At 39.1% G+C, this 18,219-nt stretch overlaps 1 protein-coding gene across 1 annotated transcript in view; it reads right to left on the bottom strand.

The window, feature by feature from the left end:
• Positions 1-18,219, bottom strand: part of LOC108023841 (uncharacterized) — a 104,965-nt gene that overhangs the window by 38,449 nt on the left and 48,297 nt on the right. The window lies entirely within an intron of this gene.

Below are 18,219 nucleotides of genomic sequence, written 5' to 3'. Positions count from 1 at the left end.
ACCTTATTTAGGTCCATCCGGAACATTCAGGATTTCCTAAGTACAAGCAACTTCTTATACTTCTGTACCTTTCGTAAGGACTACACTTCTTTCAGTATTATCCATGCTGCGAAGATTACCAATTTTTTATGTGGACCAACAACGATGTTTTTACACTTGTTATTGTCGCCAAAGCCTTTTGGTCTTGAGCACTCCAAACGACGCCTTCAGAAGCATTTGTAGGAGTCAAATCTCCGGACTTTACACTCCGCAATCCAGAATGCACAAACACAAATGACATTTATATACTTCACGAATCATTGCTATTTTCATTTAACTTATCTATTTGATATTGACCACTCATAATTTTTTTTTTGAGTTACACAAAGTAACTAGCTTTTAAACACTCTTCCGATTTAACCGTGGCCCATAATCTATTGAGCTGGCAAATCTTATAATCGAAGCCGCCGTGTCTGCGTTCACATAAAGAGCATATTTGCAACTAATATGTATATAGGAGAATAATATGATCATGCATTGTCGATGCGATCAATGTAAATGGATACCGGTTCAGTTACTCGCTCGGTTCAGAAAGTTTTTAAGAAATACATTAAACATTGCTTAGGCAATTTCAGACATCAATAATGAACAATATATTACATTTATTTATAAAAAGGAAGTACTCTTTCTGTATACTTTGTATGTAATAAGTATTTTAGCATTTCTATTAGATTCTTTTAATCTCATAGCTTTGTTTGTGTAACTTACGCTCTAAACTCTTTTACTCCCTCTCAATCTCCCTCGCTCTATTTTATAACTGTAACCTACTCTCTATGCACCCGCTGAATTTCTAGTAGACTTTTTCGGTGCTATTTTCTGCAACTCTTTCTCTCTTGCTTGATTTACTTTGTATTTGTTCGTACTGAAAGTTGTTAGTGTCGCACAAGCCACGCTCAGTCGATAGAATATTTTTTCTCTCGTGCTCTTACGTTTGATAACTTTTCGCGATCTCGCGATCTTTTTTTTCTTTGTGTTTTGTGCCTTTGTGATTTTTGAATTTGATCCCAGTGCCAAATTTACTTTGAGGTATTTTTGATATTTTATTTCATTTTTCTTTTTGTTTGTCTTATAATGGCCCTTGTCAGTTCCAAGAAAAACTGCACACTTGCGTCTTCAACAAAAGACCCCTTTACCCCGGCAGAGTAAAAGATTTTATTGATCTTAACTCTGGTCTTATGTGGTCATGTGGTTCCTCCAAGGAAATGGTGGTTGAGATGAGCGGCTTTATGAAGCAGACTCGAGACAGCCTGTTTAATATCTCGGGTGCTTTCAGGCAACTCAATGAGGGGTTCAATAGCGTCTGTGCCCAGTTTAATAATAAAAAATTATTAACAGAGTCGCCTAGACGAAAAAAAGCCAGCTTAACCGTCGTTAATACCACCATGGAATCCAACCCAAATCCGAACATGGTAGAAGCAGTTCCTGCCAACACAGGGGTAAGCGAACCAACTGTGCGTATGGACACAGCTAGCTCGATTGAAGTCCTTGTTTCCGGACTAAAAGCTTCTGTACTGGCTAAGTCAAATAAATCGACCAAATTATTATTTACCTCCCTTGTCCGTCCTATTTTGGAATACTGTTCGTCGGTTTGGAGTCCACAATATCAAGTGAATATCGACCGTTTGAGTCGGTACAAAAAAACTTTCTCTTATTTGCCCTGCGTAGTTTGAACTGGGATCAAAACGTAAGGCTTCCTTCCTACGAGAGTAGATTACAATTGCTTAATTTACTTACACTTGTAAATCGTAGAACAATGCTTGGTACAATTTTTATACAAAATCTTATAAGAGGTGACATTGATTCTGCAGATCTTTTAAACCGCCTAACATTCAACGTTCCCGTTAGACTAACACGAAATTATTGTCCTCTAAATTTGCCACGATGTACATCAAATTTTTGTCTGCTCGAGCCCTTTCGCGTTCTATGTAATAACTATAATAAACTCATTTAATTTGCATTTCAACATCTATCCCGGTATTAAAAACTAACTCATTTGATTAATAATCGTTGCCAAAATTTGGCCACATAGTAAACCAAAATTGTAGATCATGGTGTCTACATTCTAGGCCAAACAAGAACATTTTGTACATTTTATGTTTTTTTTTGAGTATTTTTTTTTTATTTGCACGCAATTATGTGGCTAATATATTGACAGGATTTAGAGCTTTTGTCAGCGCGAAGGTCAAAACTTGTTTTGGGGTTTCAAAAAATAAAAACTAGTTCTCACCATTTTACATGGTAAGGTCTGTAATGTTATCAAAAATGAAAAAAAAAAATGTTGTTGATATTTAGACCGTGCGAAAAAATCGATTTCCCACCCCCAACATTGTCGGCGTTTTAAACTTAGTCAATATTAGTATAATTTGAAAAATTCCGAAAATTTGAAGAATTTGAATTTTAGAAATAAAACCAATTCAAGGCTACCCATATGAAAAAAATATATTTATATATACATTAATGTACGTCAAATTAGCGTCGGTGACTTAGCGGTAATTGGAGAACGGTAGAATTTGATACGTGGGACAATTTTTTTTTTTTTGATTTTCGTAAATACACTATCCAGATGTTTCCACTTGTTAAACGGCTGGATAGTGCATCACGTTTTTAGCTGCAATGAAAATAAGGGTAAATAACATTTATCACATTTATCAATAAAAACCTTTTATGGTAAAGGTCGTGGCTGAATTGGTTTTCTCGGTGGCCTAGACAGTGTGACCGTGGAGGAAAAGAAAAAACTTTCTCGAAAACTGACGGCTTGTCCTTCGCCGAACCGTATTAGTTAAATAGTAAATTTAACAAACGAAATTTCGATAGGCACGGTTAGCCGCAGCCCAAAGAATAAGAAATTTAATCTTTTGAAGTATTCTTGCAAAAACGTCATTTGGATTCGTCGGAAAGTATGTAATAGGTAGAAGATGCGTTACCGACCCCATAAAGCTTACATATATATTTTTGATTAGGATCTTAGCCGTGTCATCCTAGAAATGAGTGTCTGTCCGTATGGACGCTGAGATGTCGGAAATTATAAAAGATAGAGTTTAGTAGTTTGTTTTTAGAATGGTGCCAATTTTAATATGTATTTATTTTTAACTGAAATATATTAGTCAATACCTAACGAAAGACCTTAAAAAAAGTTGGCGACATCTATTCTAACGCCTACAAATGGGCAAAACGATTTAATCAGTCTGCCATATATTATAATAGCGGGTAGGTTGCGCTATACAATATCGCGCAGTAAGGAAACTGCTGAATCTACACTTCGGGTACCGTAGCCCCATCGCCTGATACCTAGTGCTAGCAATCGTCAGCAGTAGTTGCCGCCAACAACCAGCCCCTTTGCCACACTCGAGGGAAAGGAATACAATTATTCGCATTATGGTCAGAAGAAAACGGAAATAAATATAGAGTATGAATAAATGGTCTGTAAGTACAATTTTGCAGGTAGGAAAAAGAACTTAATGTTTAAGAACAAAAATCTCTATAATTATCTGGTGTCGGTCTACACTGAGAGAAATCACTTTCTCCGAAATTAAAAAGTATTTATAAAAAAGAAAGTGGAAACCCCAAAAATCAAGACACTTAAAGAAAGCATCATCACACCAGGGGCCTCTAGATATTATAAAGTCGGTTTCCGAGTTCGATGGGAAGCAAGAGACATTCATATCCTGGTGACAGGCAGCCATTGCGGAATATAAGTTCTTCGAGCCTTTAATGGCATCGGTCGGCATTATCAAGCAGTGCCCATTCCAAAAAATAAGGTTAGAGGTCCAGCAGCAGCCGTATTAACTTCATTTAATACAGTGCTGAATTTTCACGCCATATTGGCAGGTCTCGATTTTACATACGCAGAGAAGACTCCAACGCATGTGATTCATTTAATTTGCATTTCAACTTTTATCCCGGTATTAAAAACTAATATTTTAACTCATTTGCTTCATTCTTAGTTGTGGGTTTTATTTTCAGTTGTGTCCCGTCTCCATTTGTTTTATGTATCTTCCTTGCAAACTCGCATTTTTTGCCCAAATTGATAAAATGGCCCCGCGCATAACAAGCACGTGCCGTTATGCCACTTGTTTGTACTGTTCGAAGTGCATCAACATTCATATATATTACGAACTAAGGGAGATCTACCACTTCTTAAATATTACGATGTGGTTAATAAACAGCCAACACTTCTTACAATTAAATGATAATTGCGCATGACGCAGCCTCAGCGTCTTTTAAATGAGAAATTTAGGAAAGACGCACTCCTTGCGTTCGACTCTGTCATAAGAAAAAAATTAAAAGTTGCTGTTTTCCCAGCACAACCGCGGGATCTACATACAGCATTGGCTCTAGTCAAGTAACGATAGGAGCATGTTTGTGGAAAGCTTTGCCCACGCTGAGAATTTCCCTCAAATTCCCTTAATCATGAACAATATAAAAATACGGGGACAATAAAAAACCATCATTTTGTAAAAAATCAAAACTAGGGTAATAATAAAACTCCCTCTTTCAAACAAAAACCAAGCCCTTATTCAAGCCAGGCCCGCACCTGAGCCGATGGATGTTGATACTCTCTCGCAATTCAGACAATCCAAAAATTGGCGAAAAGGGCAGTCATTACGGAGCCAACAAAAAATTAACTACCTGCCAGAGGAAAAACTCACGGAGGAGATTGAAGATGAATTAGATGCAGATGATACTTTCAATTTTTATACCCGTATAATTTTTATACTCGTAGAATGAAAGGGTATACTAGATTCGCCAGAAAGTATGTAACAGGTTTAAGGAAGCGTTTCCGACCCCTTAAAGTATATATATTGTTGATCAGGATCACTAGACGAGTCGATCTAGCCATGTTCGTCAGTCCGTCCGTCCGTATGAACGCTGAGATCTGGGAAACTATAAGAGCTAGAATATTCATACTTAGCATGCAGGGCTTCCTATGCAGCGCAAGTTTATTTCAGCGGGGTGCCATGCCCACTCTTACTCCCACAATCCCCGAAAATACATAGCGCCTACAGTTTTTATGATAGAAACAAAATTTAAACTGAAATATATTTGTCTCATCTGTACCTATCGACTCACCAAAAAAGGTGCCACGCCCACTCTAACTAACGGTGGCGCCCTAAAATATCGCTTTGCTGGTTTGGTTTTTCATTATCCATTGGCTCCTGAGCTGAGTAACGGGTTTCTGAAAGTCGAGGCACTCGACTATATCGTTCTTCCTTGTTTAGAATAAAATCCCTGCTCCCGTAAATTAGAGGAAGGCTAGCAGAGCGTGAAATTAAACTGGTAATTGATACCGTAACTTCAAAAAATTACATTGTACCCCTCCCGATGCTTAAAGGCGTCGTAGAAGTAGAAACCCTGTTCCTTTTAAGTCAATTCATGGCCACACACAAATCATAAAAAAGAAACTAATTTCAATTTTTCTAGGTATGCCTCATTTCTTCCTCTTAAACGCTCTTATTATGCAATATAATCCGTTTTTGACAAAATGATCAAAAAAAAAATTTTGACCCAGACGAAATTCTACCTTTTAACATAAACACTATAGCCACAATAAAAACAGATGGGGAACCAGTGTACTCCAAGTCATACCCGCACCTCATAAGGCCATCTAGATCACCGTACAACAATCCAACTTGGGTCGTCGACAAAAAAAAGAACCGACTCAAATGGTTTAAAAAAGAAGCAATATGGTATTGATTTCAGAAAATTGAACCAACAAATAGTCGACAATAGATACCCTATTATCGCGATTTTTTAACAATTGATCTTATATCAGGCTTCCACTGTGAGATTATGAATTATGAATTTTGTAGATTGCCGTTCGGCCTAAAAAAATGCTCCTAGCATTTTTCAAAGGGCTGTTGATGATGTATTACGAAAAAAATTTTCAAAGACATGCTACGTGTATGTCGATGATGTAATAGTTTTTTTCTGACAAAGAAGGGCCATGTTAATGATATTCACTGGGTTCTCGATAAACTCTTACAAGCAGGCATGAGGATGTCACAAGAAAAATCAAAGTTTTCTAAAAAAAAAGCGTTGAATATTGGGATTATTAGTATTAGAAGGGGTCTTACGAACCTCACCTAAAAAGGTCAAGGCTATCAAGGAATTTTCACTACCAAAAAACCTTTTCAATCTCCGATCCTTTTTGGTATTAAAGTTTTCGAATTAATAGCGAAAATTATTACAGGAATGCTAGAAGGGGAAAATGGAAAAGTAAGCAAGTATCAATAGAGGAAAATTTATATCGAAATGACTAAACAACAGAGGGGCGCATTTCAAAAGAGAAATCCTAGCTTCAGGCTTTACGAAGACGTTTGACTTAACAACGGACGCTTCAGGTCTAAGTCTGATATCTCGCGCGTTACGTGATAACGAGAAAACTGTGCAATAAACGAATGGGAGCTACATACTTGCCATAGTCTGGTCCCTAAAAAACCTCCGCAACTACCTATACGTAGTAAAAGATTTACACATTTATACTGAATACCAGCTGTTAACGTTCGCTACGTCAGATAAAAATCCCAATGCGAAACTAAAAACGCTGGAAAGGTATTATTGATAATCACAGAGCAAAAGAAATTTACAAGCCAGGCAAAGAAAACCTTGTAGCAGACCGGTTATTTCGCCGAAATATAAACGTCTTACAAGACACCCTTAGAATTGGACGTGGCTACGATACATAGCGAACAGTCGCTTTCCTACGCAATCGACACGACCGACAATCCGGTCAACTACTTCCAAAATCAGATTATAATCAAGGAAGGAAAAAGTTCTTTTGTAGATAACTTTATCTTATTTAAAAGCAAAATGAGACATATAATGAAGTTCTCAAACCGCAATAGCCTTGTTAATACGATTCAAGATGTAATTAATCCGGACATAGTAAAAAGAAATTGTAGTTAATGAGCATAATGGAGCCCAACGTGCTGATCAGAAAAATGTAAAACAAATTTTACGGGGCTATTTCTTTCTAAATGCTCAGCCTAGCGTCAGAAGTTACTTTTAAATCTGTTCCATGGCTAAATACAGCCGCCACCGCACCAAACAGAAGGTCGGCAAAACACCAGAACCCTCTTACGTAGCGGAAATTCTTCACATCGACATATTCTCGACGAATGGAAATCTTTTTCTGACACGTATTTATAGTGCAGAAAGTAACTTTTACATCGTTGATGTAAAAGCCCCAATATTAAATGTAAAAATTATTTACTATGACAACAAGAGGTCACTTAACTCAGAAACGCTAAAATCAATTCTACTTAATAATTGTAATATTTCCATCTCAAATGCGAAAGATTTCACAGCACCCTTGCCTAAAAATTTAAAAACAAATAGACGACACTGCAAAAGTTTTCTTACTAGCCACAACTAAATACAATAGAACCATCCATTCAGTGACTAACAAAACGCCTAAACAACTAATACACTCTGATTCTGCAGAATTTAAGACAGAGATCAGCAAAAATATTCAAAAGGCCAAATAGAAAAGCTTAGACCAGATAAAGAAAAACAGAATTTTTTTTAAAATATCAGGTCGGCGACAAAGATTTCTTGAAATCAAATAAACGCCTGTGGAATAAACTGTCTCCCATACGCTCAGATAAGAAAATTAAGGCAAACCTTGGGAAGAAAGTTCATATTACAGTAGGGAGGTCCATAAGAATAATTTACGATAATAATTGTCATTGCATTTTCATTTTATTTTAGATTTAATAAATAATTCTTACTACTCACGCTAGCGGCTGCCATGACGAACGCTGCACGAATGCCTACTCTAAGCTAGTATGTAAAAAATAACAGTCTACCCGGGTCAGCACCACAACTAGATCACAGACTTCATGAATGGAGACCTGGATTGCGCAGCACGAATTGTCAGCATCGCGGGCTGCAAAGCTACAGTAGGCGCTATTAGTAGGCTCTGCCTAAAACTGTATGTTGTAGAAGAGTGTCGACAAAAGCGGTCCGGCAAAAAAGAGAGGAAGATCTTCGGAGATTACCGTCTCTTTCTGTGTCTTATAATCAGCTTTCTCGCGGCTCTCAGAGAGACAACGTTCGGAACAGTCCTTTTGTTTTGCGCCACTCCGTTATGTTCAGAAAGAAACCAAAAGAAGAAGACATGGTGCATTCTGTTTAAGTTACGAAAAGAGAACCAGTGGCTGTTTAAATTGTGCGCTGAGACACATTTAAATTTATTAATTAAAGTGATATTTTTTGAAAAAAATCAAGTCAGGTAAATGCTTTTTTAAGTTGAAGATGTTGTGCGTTGATCCATGTTTAAAGAACCTCCCTTTTTGAGATTTTTTATAGGTTTTATAACATAATCCAGCTAGTTCTGGTTCCCGAAGGTGGCGTGATGAAATCCCTTAAAGGGTTTTACATAGTTTGAATAAGTAAATATACAAGTATACAAGTAAAACTCTTTTTTTTAACACATACCCTTTTTTTTAGGAGCGTTGGACGGGGATTCCAAGGACTCGGATTAATGTTTATGAAATGCAATGACAAACATTAAAAACAAATTATTAAAACAAAAACTTAGATTTACAAAAAATAACTCTAATTGCACAAAACAAATTAAAGTGATATAGTTAAAATAAAATATAGTAAAATGTAAATGAATATGTATGTATTTTAAATGTAATATTTGAAACCTTTTCAAAACTCAATGGAAAAATTAAGAATTTCCGAAGTGATTTCCCTTGGACAATTGTCTTCACAGGTGAAACTCGTTGAATAAATTCAGAATTTCCGAAGTGATTTCCCTCGAACGTTTTCCTTGCAGGGGAGAGGTCATACAACAAAGGAGTATAAGGAACAAGGAAAATCCGAAGGCACATCGAAAAAGTTTCCTTTGCATTTTTTTCCTGGAAAATAGCCGACATACCATAAAATTTTCTATATGGGGCGTCCCTTGTTCTTCCCCCGTGCAAGCGGACACGTCCCTCCGGAATCGCAAGGGGATTCCCAATGGAAACTTTTTCGGAAATGAAGGGTACATACTACATTATTAAAAATAACATATATATATTTATGTTACTCTTAAGCAACTCAATGCAAAACTCTGCACAAAAGCAAAAGTTATTCAGTGAGTTATTTTAAACTACTACTTGTGTTGGCGAAAAGCGGCACTAAGGCAACACTAGCAGGCAAAGGTGTGCGGACATTACCGACATTGAAGCTGGGTCCGAAGAAAGATTAAATACAACTGCAGACTATAGAACCGATCAACACGCTCAAAACAACGACAAAGCAGCCAGCAACAACATGTGCGTTTCAGAAATTTCAATGCAATTATAATCTCTTAATTGCTCCAATTGAAAAATTATTTTTTCAAGTTGGAAGTTCCCGGCGTCAGCCATTGCATAGAGGGACCGCAACTTCGAAAAGCAACTTGCCAGAAGTCCAGAATAATGCTTCCACACCAAAACAAAACAATGTCATCATAACAAATTTGGAAAATATTGTTTGTTAAAGAAACGCTTTTACCTTTTGACAGTGCTGCTAACAGCAAAGTGTTAGTTAGCACGTGGATCGCACAGTTCAACGCGATCATAAAAATGTACAAGCTGAGTGAAGACATAACCCGCATGCTGGTTGAAAGACCGTGCCCAAATCTGATTGCACTCTTCTAAGAACTTTCTCTCCCTGCCAGCCAAGGAACTCTTATCTCAATTCGCAGAGGCTTTTCAGTCAAAAGAGAGTAAGATAATGCCTAGGTCCATATTTCAACGACAAGACCCTGTTGGCTGCACACATCCGAATGGACGACGAGGAGTTAATCGACAGTATCATCAAAGGAATACCCGATACTCTTCGACGACAACAGGCACACATGCACAGTTTTAATTCGTCTGCCCAGCTGTTGCAGGCTTTCTCCAAAGTGGCTTTGCGGAGCATCTGATATCCCATTGCAACGAGAAAAAGAACGCAACCAAAAATGAATATGTGAGACCGTTAAAAATTTACTTTAATTCACAGTTTAACAGTCGCAGAATGCCTAATCGATTCTGGGAGTCTAATTAGTTTAACGAAGTTATCCTGTGTTGAAAACATTCTAAGTAGTAATATTATAAACATTAATGGAAACAAATTTTTACATTACTTTGGCTTGATCCACAGCCCTTTAAATATATATGGATAGATATCATGTTTTGTTATTATGAAAAAAGTTAAATTTAATTTTTAAATTTCATAAACATTAACAACTTTAGGATTGTTAGGGAAAATTATTGTTCAAATGATAATTGTGTTGATTATTGTTCAAATGATAGTTGTTCAAAAGATTCCAAATCATTGCTCAGATGGTAGTAATAGTGAAAAGGATAGTAGTTCTAGATTGTATTACTTAAATGTTGGTCAGATTGGAAACGATTGTGCTACTGATAGCTGAAAAAGAACGGCAAAGTGATTCGTGTAAAATTAAATTATGTCAATTGAGTACCCTGATCTAGCCGAATGCAACCTGTTAAATAATAGCGGTAAGTGTAAGTTTATGTTAAATAAAAAAATTGATAGATATTTTTTATAAGTATTAAACAAAACCGGAACGGCCGAAGATCCCCTTAGTAAAATGGCAAATGAAACTGAATTTTGATAAAGCTAAAACCCTCGAAGGCGTCTATCATTCGCAGAGAAAATTCAAGTTCAAAATGTATTTGATGATAAAAAACGATATTATTCGAGTAAGCAAGTCTGAGTATGCATCACTGATAGTTATAGATAAGGAAAAGTCTGGAAAATTAAGAATGTGGATTACCGAAACCTTAACAAAAACATGCTTTAAGATATCTACCCCAGCCCAGATTACTGTATTGATAGCTGTCCGAAAAAACTATTTTTACCAAGTGAGACTTTAAAATGGGTTCTTTCACGTGCACTTGCAGGAGAATTCAACTAAATATACCGCTTTAACAAAACCAATGGGTCAGTATAAATGCCTCAGTATGCCATTTGGCTTAAGAAAGGCATCAGCAGTTTTTCAAAGATTTTGGAACAAAATATTGAGCTTAGGTAAGACAAGTCTGAGATCCATCAAAGAGAAATAAAGTATTTAGGGTACATAATATCGGAAGAGGCAGTGAAAGACTTTCCAGTACAGACAAAAACACATAAAGCTAAAAGTTTTCTTGGACTGTGATCTTATTTCAGACACTTTTTAACAAAACAAAGCCATCGTATGATTTTGTAAGAAAGGACAGATAGTTCGAAATCGGTGCAAAAGAGTTACAGCGTTTTGAAATATTTGAAATAAATCTTTTGGTATTTTATTTTTCTAAGCTAGGCAAAATACCATAGCTTCAAACTAAAAATGCTCGCTGTAGTTTACTCGATACAACACTTTAAAATCTATCTCAAAAAAATGAATAGCTTACAAAAGGAAGGATAAGGATGGTCTTTTGTTTTATTTGTCAAGAGAAATGGAAAGCCCCGTTCTTTTTAGTTACCCTTATTCCGATAAGGTTTTTTAAAATAAGAATTCTCTTTGATGTCATGCACATTGACCATTATGGCCCGGTTGACAAGACTGCCAACAAACACGTCGTGGTGATTATAGACGCATTCTAACGCCGCAGTCTAAATAGAAGCATAGGACCCATTATCGCTAAATTGACTGTGCCCGACAAAGGATTGTTCTGGGATAAAGTTTTAAAAGCAGTAGAACAAGCACTTAGGAGTACGATCCAAAGATCAGCTGGGAGTGTATCAAAAGGAAAAAGTAGAAATTTAGAAGTAATTAGAGAAAAAGCTAGTGACAGCACTAATAAGGTGCAAGAATACAATAAGTTACGGACAGACCTCAAGAGAGATAATCATTAAGAGTACCAAACGGACGGTTTAGTAATGATCAAATACTTCGATTCTTATGTGGGCGTATCGAAAAAGCTAATTCCAAAACTTAAAGGCCCTTACAGAGTGACAGAGTTACTTTATAATGATAGGTATGTCTGGAAGAATGTTGGAGGTCTTCAACAAATATACGCTTTCGCAAATAAACGAACATGGAATAATAATTAAAATAATAGAGAAGATATCAGGAGCTTTCTGGTGGGGATGGCCCAATGGTAACAAGCAGACACACACACATATATCCCTAAGCATCTGTTATACATACATACTACTATACGTTAGGTAACCCTTTTATTAAACATAATAACTTTATTAAACATAACAAATAGACTAAGCCTGTACAAATCTATGCAATAAAGATCATTTTTGCTGCAACCACCAAACAAAAAACACCTGGAAAGAGCCGTTTACATATGTTAAAAAGCACCAAAGATATAATTTATTTTATATTATTTTCCCACCAATTTTCCTATTTTTCTCAATGAAATGAAGGGTGGCGGCTTTCCTGGGGTCTGTGGTCGTCTGGTTCCTGTCTCGAAATTAGAAGGCACTTTTGAAACATTCAAGAATACTTCAATTTATTGGCCAATGAGTGGGCTCTGTTTCACTTGTAAACTAGAACTAGCAGCTTCTAATTAACTATAACTAACTAATGTTAGGAGAGCGGGGGTAGAGACTGTTAACAGCCCGAGAGCGAGACGAGAGACCATCTGGACGTAACTGCTCTCGTCTGTTAACCACTAGCACCTCCTTGACGCGGACATTCTCCTTAAGATTGTCGACATGATCCCGAGACAAACCAGCCGAACACAGTGCTTTGCGCCACAGGCAAACCCTTATCCAGTTTCATCCCGGGTTGGATGACGTCACGATACACGTCAGAGCCCAACACCACGGATATATTCGCTGGACGATGAAATTGTTCGTCAGCGAGGCGGTTGTCGTTGAACCTAGCGGAAACATCGTCGGCTGACACGGATTGGAGTGCAAGTGCAGAAATTGGGTCTCACCTTCAGCACCACGTCGATTTTGAAGGTGCCCGTTCGTGACATTATGGTCGCCCAACAGACCGTCTCGTCCCCGACGCTCGTAGTGGGAAGCCAGAACGCCGCGGCCAGCGACCGGTCGATGGTGCTCACTGGTGTACAGGGGTCGATCAGGGTTGGTTCCCGTGTCGAAAATATAATATAATATATAATATATATATATAACTCTGCCGCCACTCGTTTGATGGCATATTGTCTTCTTTGACGACCACCATATCATCGACATGGATACCTCTAAAAGGATTCTGCCACTTATTGTGCTTGTGAAGTTTTTTTTAAGTAATTTTACTCCTTTTTCCATCGCGCACTAAACTGCTGATGCAGGGCCGTTAAGTGTTACCAGCGATTTATAATCGATTTAGCTTCGCCCTTAATTTCGGTTTCAGCTGTGGAATGCAACGAACCCCCAATCAGAATGTGGCCTGGCGTCAATGCCAATCACTCAGAAGGATTTTCGGTTATGGGAGACAGCGGCCTGGAATTGAGGCATGCTTCAAAGTTGGATAGAAGAGTTGAGAACTCTTCAAACGTGTACTTCCGACTTGTCGTCGACTTGTGGAAAAGTGACTTGGTGCTTTTCACTCCTGGTGGCATGAACCGCCACAAATGTCATTGATGGCTATAGGTATCAGTCACAGTAAGTAGAGTCGCTGCCCTTTTTTTTAATCTCAAACGGGCCTGCATAATCAATGCCAGTATATGTAAATGGCCTGGAAAAGGAAACTCGATCGGTAGGAAGATCGCCCATTAATTGCGTCTGTACTCTTTTCTTGTAAATAGTGTACACCTTACAGGAGTTTAACATAGCTTTTACCAAATTCTTGATTTTAGGAATCCAGTATCGAATGAATGAGGCGTACCACCAATTGGTTGCCGCCTTGCAGGGAAGTCTGGTGTGAAAAAAGGATGAGCAGACGAGCTAGTCGATGGTTGTATGGCCGTATAATAGGATGTCGCTCGTCATACTGAAAGGTCGTTGGGGCGGTAATTCAACCACATGCCCTTAACAGGCCTCGCTGGTCTAGAAATGGAAACAGATTGGCTATAAACTTGAATGAACCGTAACAGGTACGCAAGCACCCGCAGAGTACCGTATGGGTCCTTTGCGAAATTGACCTTCACAGCACGCTCCTCTAAGTCTGTGACCCCAGTGTTGGCCACATGTCTTTTGGCTGTTGTGACCAAACCGGTCCTTCCCACCACAGTTGCCTATGAAACGTCTCCCGCAGCGAAACGCATCGACTGGCTAGGTCCGCGGAATTGTGGTCAGATCGTACATGGGCCCAATGCCCAGCGCTTGTCACCTGAGTAATCTTGGTCACTCGATTGGCTACAAACGTTGTCCAGTGGCATGCCGGTTTATTCAACTAGGAGAGGACGAAGGTGAAATCAGTTCAACAGACAATGTCGGATTTGGAAATTGACATATTCGGAAGGATAGCTGCGATCATTTCTGACAACAGCGGCCGCGTATGCCTTCTGCGACGCATCATCTACATTCACCTCTGACTGGAAACCAACCCACCTTGGAATACGGTTCAAGCTCGTAATAGCTGCGCGAAAATTCTTGCCATCTTTGATTCATTTCTGTGGGGATATTTGCCAAATCTCTTGCATTAAGATTTTTGAGCGGAGAATAAACGGAGACAGCCATCCGGCTGGGTCAAAAGTTTCGCGATTTGGGAATAAGTAGATTCAATCGAAACTGGCGATGGGACAAAATAGAACTCATTCGAGGTCGCATTGCACCGAACAAAGCTCGCAAAGCTTTCGGTATTAAGGTCACGAAAGTCTACGCGGAGTAAATGCTCGTTTGGGATATCTTCGAATATGCTCTTCTGATTAGCTGTCCACTATTTCAATGGAAGCCCGGCGCGGTTAAAAGCGTGGTGAAACTCGCTGATCAAAAGTTGAGCCTCTTGAATGGAATTGTCCCCCGCCAGAACGTCTTCTACGTACATAAAATACCAAAAAATATTTCCCTTTCTACGGCATCTGGCAATTGTTGGAGTATGCGGAGTGACAGAAACGTTGATTTTTGTAATTTCTGCACTGAACATGAATTGGAATTAACGCCACTTCAAGATCTGAATGGTTAAATCAGATTGTAGGACTGAACCAGCATGAAGAATACCGTTCAAGCTTGCTGAAGGGCTAGAAGCATTGAATACCACGCTAAGTTTGGTGGTGGTACTTTTAGGTTTGATTACCACGTGGTGTGGAAGATAATAGCTTGGAGAATCGTAAGACGGGGGGGACTTCTCTCATGTGACCAAATCCAAATACGCTTAAATGACTGAGTCATATTGCTCTATTAATAGCAAGTCTCTAGTCAAACGGTTTTCGTTTTTAAGAAAGTGAGCTAGGGCAATGGATCGCGAGTGTCCTAATTTGGATCCGCAATTTTCGGGTTCGCAAAACGATAAAGTTACGACGTATCTCCCACTTGCGTCTCTAGTGGGGTTTATAGAAAATTGCTCTTGCAATAGAAATCGGATTTTTTTAATCTCTTCGTTGGTATGTTCTCGACCTCCCAAAACTTAGTGAGAAGTTTTTCCAAGACCCTGTCACTCGTTTCGGTTATCTGTGTCGTGAAAGCTTATACCAGATTTTGGCTAGATGTACTAGAAACTGGACCGGTAAGCACCTTGCCGAAAATAGTTTCCTGACCTAGGAGAGAACAACAAATGTTTGTGCGTGTGCCGCTCAGCAACACGGACGGTAAAATGTCGGCTCCGATCAGAACATCTATCTGGGAACTCTTTAAAAATGTTGGATTTGCCAGGGGCATGGCAGGTAAAGGTGGAATTAAGTAAGACGGTAACTTTCCGGCCAATTCAGGCAAAACGTAAGCTGCGGTTTCGAGCTGAAGGCCTTGCTTATTAGGGGCTCGAATAGAAAAATGGCGGATCCTGGTCGCCTGAGCAGAAACGGTCTGATTTAAGCCCGAAACTTGGGCTTGGATATGGCGGAATGGCAGCTTAATCAGATTGAACAGGCGTTCCGTAACAAACGTAGCCTCAGAACCCGAGGCTATTAGAGCGCGAGCCCTGTAGTTCGTTCTCAAGTGGAATATGTCCATAATGACCGTGCTTAGCAAAACCGCTCTAGCACCGGTTGCGAAAGAGTTCTGCAAACTGGGCAGATTTTATATACTGATGGCCTCCCCTGTACAGCTGGATTTTGTGGGCTTGCTGAAGGACTAACTGCGGAAGTTGATCCACGGGAATTGGGGTTGCCTTTATGCAACAGTGTATGATGCTGCGTTCGAATTTGTGCAAAGCTGCTTTTATTGATGTAGTTCTTTCGCGCATCCACAGACATCTGAAGAAAACGCTGCCATAAGCGCACTGAATGACTCTATTTTGAGCACAGATTGCAACTCTTTGGTTTTGTGATCACCTTAGCTTCGAATGAGTTTAGTTTCCTGGAAAAGGGTTGACTCTTAGCTGGGTTGGAATGTTGGAATGAGCCAGCGCTATTAAATTGTATTGTGCTCTGTAGGTCTTTCGGAGCCTGGTCAGATTCAGAACTTAGGTCAGTTTAAGTTGGCTGTTTACTAGCAGTCTCCTATTTTCGAAACGTTTTTAAGCGCTGCTCATGCTTGGCTAAGATTGTCTTAGCCTCGCCGCTAGTTTTAGCATTGAGATGAAAAAATTTTTCGACCGATGCCAACCTAGAATTGTTGACATAAACGGCTGTAAAAAGATCCCTAAATGTAGGCCATTTCAGATAGTCCCCTTCGAATACTTCCGTATCGCATGGCGGTAACCGGCACCCAGACGGAATGTAAGTGGACAGATTATTGGTTCTCGTGGGCGGATGCTGAGAATTGGTTCGATCGATTATCTCATTGAGCTGAGCCGCTAGCTCCTCGTACAGAGTAGCCTGTCCAGAGTAGCCAGAATCTCTTCCGCACCTTCAGTCGTCATGATGGAAATCGTGTGTAGACACGCTTCAAATTCTTTCTCGGATTTGTCCCAAAGTGAGCGGACTTGTTCTTTACAGACTTGGAGGCGTGGACAGACGGAGATGACGGTCCTGGAGTTTCAATCATCGCTCTGAAATGGCTCATAAGGCCGGAACCAAGAGTGACTTCGGCGACACTTCAAGAAGAGTCGCCGAAGTGACTTCCCGAAGTGCCGAAGTGGCACATTTCTTCCCGACGGGAGTGACTTCCGCGATCCGAATTCGATATCGCGAACGATATTTTTCATCTTCTAGAAATCACTTAGAAGTGTCTTCCGCGATAGAAAATGCTTTCAGGGATGTGTACTATAACCCTGCAAGCAAAAAGACGATAATTCTACCGCCTATCGTCCAGAAGTCACTTCTAAGTCACTTCTGGAAGATAGAAAGGCGATAGCACACATTTCGATCGCAAAGAAGTAACTTCTGAGACACTTTTGGGCGATAGTTAGAAGATAGCACACATTTTACAAAAACAAAAAGGGTCGTGATCGCGAAGAAGTAACTTCTGAGACAGTTCTGGACGATAGTTAGACGATACAAAAACAAAGTTACTGGGAAAAATGAGGACACGATAAGTGCCATTACCCTTTATTTCTGAAAATTCCACTTCCTTTTTACCTACGCTATTGTCTTATTTCACACTTTGCTTGTGATCAGTCAAGGTTTTTATAAAGTTTGTGTATTGCTTTGTTTTTCGTAATTTTTAAAATTGTTAACACATTAAAATGTCCAACTCAACGAAGAGTGCGAATTTACGTGTAGCTGTACGATTACTTGAAGATATTTTTACTTTACCTGGCTCGATTGCAGTGAAATAAGCATTCAAAGATTCTCCACCTAATTATAAAAGCTAATTCCTCCAAATTTATTTTTATTTTAAATATAGAAGAAATTTTACATCTAATTATTTTAAAAATGGTTATTATTAAATTTCTTATGTGAACGGAGCTGGGCATAAATAAAATTATAAAGCAGCATTTCCGATATGCCAAGGACCGTGTCTACAAGTGCTCAAAGACCTTATGGAAAAAGTAAATGCAAAATATTGCCTAACATGTAACAAGTTTTTTTATTCAAGATATTTAAGATTTCCAATGGGGAAAGGCACTTTTGGTATCTTCCACAAGCGTCTGTTAAGTCACTTCTAAGTATCCTCCAGAAGTGACTTCCGCGATATCGCATTCGGATCGCGGAAGTCACTCCCGTCGGTAAGAAATGTGCCACTTCGGCGGCACTTCTCGAAGTCACTTCGGCGACACTTCCAGAAGTTTCGCCGAAGTCACTCCTGGAAGTGTCGCCGAACACACTTCAA

Source organism: Drosophila biarmipes, unplaced genomic scaffold (assembly GCF_025231255.1).
Source record: "Drosophila biarmipes strain raj3 unplaced genomic scaffold, RU_DBia_V1.1 ptg000007l, whole genome shotgun sequence".
NCBI lineage: Eukaryota > Metazoa > Arthropoda > Insecta > Diptera > Drosophilidae > Drosophila > Drosophila biarmipes.
This window is presented reverse-complemented; position numbering and strand designations above follow the sequence as displayed.